The sequence below is a fragment of the Artibeus jamaicensis genome, unplaced genomic scaffold, assembly GCF_021234435.1.
Source record: "Artibeus jamaicensis isolate MK-2021 breed Jamaican fruit bat unplaced genomic scaffold, CSHL_Jam_final contig_387, whole genome shotgun sequence".
NCBI classification, from domain to species: Eukaryota; Metazoa; Chordata; class Mammalia; order Chiroptera; family Phyllostomidae; genus Artibeus; species Artibeus jamaicensis.
The window spans coordinates 670,846-677,306 of NW_026521812.1; positions in this window are offsets into that span (position 1 = coordinate 670,846).

Genomic DNA, 6,461 nt, shown 5'->3' on the forward strand with positions numbered 1-6,461 from the left:
CTTCTTGGTGCTGTTAGCTATTTGGTCTTTGGCAGCAAATTTTTTCTTCTATTCTCAAAACACAAGGTGAATGTTTCTCATCATAAATTTAGAAGAATGTGGTCTGTGTGATTATTAATACAAAAAAATAATTTTTTTAAATTCTGTAACTGCTGGAGGATTTGGAGTGGTAACTGACAGTGTTAAAAGTGTCATCTTCTGAAACAGCACTGTATCCTGGCCGGGTAGCTCAGTTGATTAGAGCATTGTCCTAATATACCAGCGTTGCAGTTGCCAGGCAGGGTACATATGAGAGAATCAACCAATGAATGCATAAATAAACAACAAATCGATCTCTCTCTCCCCCCTCAAATCAATAAAACAATTTAAAATATATAATTAATAGCATTGCTAATTCAAGAAATGATGGATATCTAGCAATTAAGAAACTGACTTCCCCGTTGTACGTGAAAATGACTCTCAGGTGCAAGGCTCTCTGAGAGATGTGCTCTTGTTTTTGAATTTTTTCCAATGCAACTTTCTTCTTCAATAAATAAGGCACTATCTGAATGATGCACATTTAAGAAAAATACAACTTCCTGGGACCAATGAGAAGCTGTAACAGAAGCATTGCAACCTGAAACATTTCAGGCAAAGACACACTGTCACTGCATTGGATAAAATGGTCCGCCTGCTTCAGCTTTGTTCAAGTGGAGAGGTCCTCCATTCCTTGGTTCACACTCACCAAGACTGACATCTTTAGGTCATAAACACCAGGAGAATTCCAGAACATTCTGCACAGCAGTGAAGAATTTGAGAAGCCCTCTGAAGACTAACAATGCATTGTATGACATTTCCCATGGCGAAGCTGAGGTGGTTGTTGGCTCCATAATTATATTAAGAGTCCCCACCCTTTAAATAAGCAGTTCTAGGTTCCCAAGCAATTATCTCACGCTCACATTAAAAGTAGCCAGATATGCTAAGTGCCATTTACTGTTGAATGTAACAAAGAAGTAATATGTCAAGGTCTTTCCGTTGTCACACAAGGTAACTACGGGGTGTAATTATTTCTAGCTTCCAAACTATGTACAGCTAGACTGACTATAAAGTTTGATAGCTTTCCTTTTTTAAGGAAATGAAAACAGTGGGAGAATATAGACATGATGATTTAATTAGATTGATTTTTGCTACAAACTCCTGCTCAAAGTCAATTCTATTCATATAATGTACACAGATCCTGAGTTGACTCGTTTTGTTTTTCTAGGCATACCTGAAGAGAGCGTATTTGGGTCTCATCCAATGTTGGCTCTTGCTAGCCTTGCAGACTTGCGTAGTTTACCTCCCCACTGGTCTCACAATCTTCTCTGTAAAATAATTGCAAATGATCCCTCAAAATTCTCTGGTTCAGTGTGCTTGTATGTGTAGCTGTTCTTAACTTACTCAAATATTCTTGGGAAAAGGAAAGGGGGTAACATGATGCTTTTTGTGTGTATGTTTTTTTAATTGATTTTCATAACTAGAGACAATGACAAAAATCTTTTTAATATTATGATGGAACTTTTTCTTTAGTCCAAAATGAAAGACTTCCTTTATTTGGAAGAACTAAATAAGTAGACTTATTATGAACAGAAGGAACCCTAACACTTAGAAGAAAAACTTGACTTGTATTCAGGGAGCTTCTGATTCAGGATGATGGAGTGGACATTACTTAATAATCATTTCTGACTGGTATAGAAAAAAAGTGTGGAATAAACGAGTACAGAGGGATCAAATCTATAGCATAAGAGGGATCCATTAGCTGACTTGAGATTTTGTTAAATTTCTTTTTTTTTAATTAATATTTTATTTATCTTTAGAGGGGAAGGGAAGGAGAGAGGGAGAGAAATATCAATGTATGGTTGCCTCCCATGCATCCCCTGCTGGGAACTAGCCTGCAACCCAGGCATGTGCCCTGACTGGGAATCAAACCGTGGTTGCTTGGTTCCCAGGCCTGCACTCAATCCACTGAGCTACGCCAGCCAGGGCAGATTTTGTTAAATTTCTGCAAGATGAAAAGTAAGTGACAATATCACAGCGCAGTGAGGCTACCGCCCAGAATCAACTCAAGTTGGCTGTTGGGGAAGTCACAGCTGTGCTGCTCCGTAAGCTCCAGAGGTGCTCAGAGTTGGAGGACAAAGAGTGGGAGTGGGAAAGGAGTACATCAGGGGGACTAGTTAGAGGTCTGCTCTGGCCTTCCCTCCATCAGACTCCCACCCCAGGTTTACAGAGAGGAACAGCTGGCCAAAATTGCTTACCTATAGGCAAAGCCACAGATGATGATCGTGGCTGTCAAAGACCATGCTCTCTTCTAAGTGCTTCACCTGTACTAATCCACGTGAACTTCTATCTACCTTGTGATATAGACTTGAGTATTCAGAGCAGAAACGGATGCATAGAATGTGAATCACTTTCTCAAGGTCACACAGCTAGTAAATAAAAACAAAACAGGAATGAACTACAGTGTTATGGTATTATTTGGTGGAGGAGAGCATGGTACAGTAGATATTATTCCCATCTGGGCATTCTCGGGCCTTCCCCTTGTATGGGTGGGGGTTCCTCAACCTCTTCTACCCATCCATCCTGCAGGGAGGGTTGTGCCTTCCCAGTGTGTTTGGGGGGCATTGTGTAGTGGAATGAAGGTGAAGGTGAAGGGCCAGAAGTGGGGAGGCGTAGGTCTGGGTAGGAGCTGGTTCTTCAGAGAGAGTGGGAGTGAGAGGCAGCTGCAGGAAATGAGAAAGAGGAAAAAAGCGGGGGGTGGATTTTAAAAACCTAGGATCTGTATATCTCACTGCATGGTGTCTGGGAAAGTTTCCACTGGTTCGAGTTTTCACAATTAGACTGTCTTCTATTGGAACAATTTCCTGTGATTGGACCATGTGAGTAATTACTTCATAAGCATCACAGGTATAAGTCATTTTCCAAATCACCCCAGGGGTGTGGTTGAAATCAGAAGGTCTAGTCTTGGTTTGGGGACCCGTTGGTGAGGGCCTCGTCAGTAAAAGCCTGGGAGCATCTTTCTGAAGAAATCAGTTTCAGCTTTTGATGGTATAGATCACTGGTCCTGACAGAAGCACAGTTTTTTTGGACATTAGAGTCATGCATATAATGTATAGAATGTTGCGTTTATTATTGTTTATAGGGTATTTTGAAATAGGTATTGTGGGAAAAATGGCAAATATGATACTCATTCGCATAGAACAGGCTACTTAGATGTAAATACATCATATTTATCCTTTTGGCTTCTGTTGTACTACAGAATACTCCTGATTGGAAATAGAAATCTGTGGAAGAAGGGCTTCTTTTCACTTTTATGCATCTCGTGTCTAAATCTTTTTCACCCATTACTCTAAACAGAGAGAAGTGAATGCATAATCCCCCATATTTTACCTTAATTTTCATATATGTAAATGTTTAATCTGAACTATGGCCATGCTTGTGTTAACATAAAAATGTTTAAAACCACAAGTTCATTATTTAACCCTCCACCTCTACCCCCAACAAACCACGTAGAGCAGATATGAGTGGAGCTTACTACTTTTGGGGAAGATTTCTCCATAGTGTGTGAACTCCCAACACATTGACTTTAATTTAGGCAGAAGATACAAGTGAACATTTTTAATAGCCCTCAGATTCCCTTCCACAGAAACAAATTCAAAGGCTTTCCAGTAAAACCATAACAAGAATTCAAGCAGTTCTGAAATCTAAATTGCTAAGGGAAGGCTGACTCTGAACAAGGAACTTTCATACAGTGATGCAGACAGGACGTGGTGGGAAGTCCTGCGGGTTCCTCCACTGGGCAAGACAGAGATTGGGGAAGTCGGGTGAAGAGGTTCAATGCCGGCTACCTCTTGAATTCTCTATTTTTCTTGGTCTTTCTGCAACAGTTTTTTCAGCAGTGAAGTTCTAAAAACAGGTCTTCGAGGTCAATAATTGCTTTACTTATCTCTATAGAGTGGTTTCAGGTTTTAAAATTCCTGAAGACGCACTGGGCTTGGGACCCACCAATGGATGGTCAGAGTCCTTTGATTTTTGAGATAATTATTCCCTAGATTGGGCTTGTTCCATCACACACACAGTCCTTTGTACTTAGATTTTGCAATTCTGGTGAGTATCTGGGTGTGGCAGGGGTTAGAAGAACACACCTCAGGTATGGGAAGAGACAGCCCAAAAGGGAAACTTGAGAAGGTTCAGATCCCGTGGCCTTCATGATGTTCCACTTGTACTATTCAGTACCCCATTGCTCATCTCAACCACTTACTGTCCTTAGCTGTAGAAATAAAGAAAAACTCAGAAGTGTGAAGTGTGTGTTTAAAGATAGTTATCTGGTGAAGAATTAGAACCTGTTGATTTAAATGGCATAAGATCATCTTAGTGATAATGAGTCATCAAATAATTATAATAGATGGCTGTATAATGGTTTGCCCAGCCAGTTTGGCCAGTATGAAGGCTCAAGGTAATTAACCTGCTATTATCACCTGTTTTTGAATAAGTTACTTTTAAGAGGGTACACTTAGATTTGAAACACAAACTAAATCTAATCACTAAAAAATTGCCGAGTTGGACTTGGAAAGGAAGCTCCATAGTTAAATCTGTTTTCTCTGTTCTCTGCTTTCTCTTCTGGTTACCCAGTGGATAGTCTTAATCTGAAATGCTTCACTGAAAATTCGTGTTTCCAAATTCGACTCCACCCAACTCCTAGTTGAGCAACACCTCAAAGCCTAACCCTTTATTCAAGGAAAACCAGTTTCAGGGCAGATACTGAAGACAGACGAACTGAGGGATGCAGGGGAAGCTGGGCATTTGCCACAGTTAATTTCATGACAATAGACTTGCCATTGGAATAATCTCTTCTGAAGGTGTCTAGGTGGTCAGAAGTTGACTTCAACATGATAAAATGAATTCCTGACTGACCACAACCAAATACAAATTCCTTTGTCTCAGAACAGTACATTAGCTGCGCAGGATGTACCCTGGCCCTCATCCTGGGGAAATCGTCCCTGTGGGATGCACCTTCTTCCAGGAGCACCTGGGCTGGGTGCCCTTGTGCAGGCGCAGCTGCCCAGCCCCACCAGGCAGCCTGGCTGTGGCATCAGGTCAACTCAGACTCCACATGGAACAACCGGGCACCCAAGAGGGGGGACCCTGGGACTGTTCTAAGGACGACAAGCCTTCCATCCCCTCTGTACACACAGGTTTTCTTCTATAAGGCTCAGGGGCACGGAGGCAGCTTTTATATTAGTATCAGGAATTTAGTGCCTGGGTGAACACACTCCCCATTCTTCAGGTTATGTCTTTAAAGAGTAAATTCAATATTCAGAAACATTATGGATTAAAGTTGAAGCCGAGTCAAATCATATTTGTTTTTTTCTAGTCTCCAGTACTGCAAACACCCAGAGGAATCTAATGAATATAAACCAAGGAGCAAAATAGAATTGGAGGCATTGAGTCATAGAATAGACTGACAGTGAGTGGTAAGGGGATGGGGGGAGGTGAGGACTGATTGAAAGGAGGTAGAGGGATTAGTCAAAGAACATATGAAGGACCCACAGATGTTGACAGCAGTGCGGGGACTGACTATGAAAGGGGCGGCAGGCTGAGTGGAGGGGGGCAAAGGGAGAAAAATTTGAGACAACTGTCATAACATAAACAAATACAGCATTAATAAAAAGTAAATAAAATAATTTAAAAACTGTCCCCTGGCCAGTGTGGCTCAGTTGGTTGGAATGTCGTACTCTAACCAAAAGGTTGTAGGTTTGGTTCCCCATCAGGGCACATGCCTGAGCTGCAGGTTCGGTTCCTGTCCAGGCACTTGTCAGTGCTGGTGCAGGTGCATGCAGGAGGCAACCAAGCCATGCTTCTCTCTTGCATCGATGTTTCTCTTTCTCCCCCCCTTTCTAAAAGCATAAAGTGAGGATTAAAAAAAAATCTTGAAGTTCTTCAGCTTCCAGCGTTACCTCTGTACTTACTGACCAAGCACATTAACGGTAGGCTTTCAGCTCCAGCTGGCTAATTCAGAGCCTCCTTGCCCCAGTGGGGCTCCTCAAGTCGCTGGGTGAAGTGTCTCCTTCATGCTTGCCTGGAGGGGCACTGCCCTCAGACCAAGGTAAAGCTGAGTGGTTAAAGGAACGCCATTTCCAGCAGAGGGTCTGCTTCCCGCCCTTCACCTGAGTCTTCTCAGTTCAGCTTGATACAGGGTGCAGGGCGGGGGTGCCAAAAAAAAGATTTGGAATGGTGTCCAGAATTCAAAGTGTATAGGAATATTGGAGAGACAAATAAGATGTCCTCACCCCCTCCCAAGGGGGAAGGGACGAATGGAACAGGGCCATTGAGAGCGGTTTTGCATAGCAATAGTTTTGCAGCTAACCTCTGGAATGATTATTTAACATATCTATAACCTTTAACTGGTTTCATAGATATGTTAAATAGCTGTGGTCAAGTTTTGA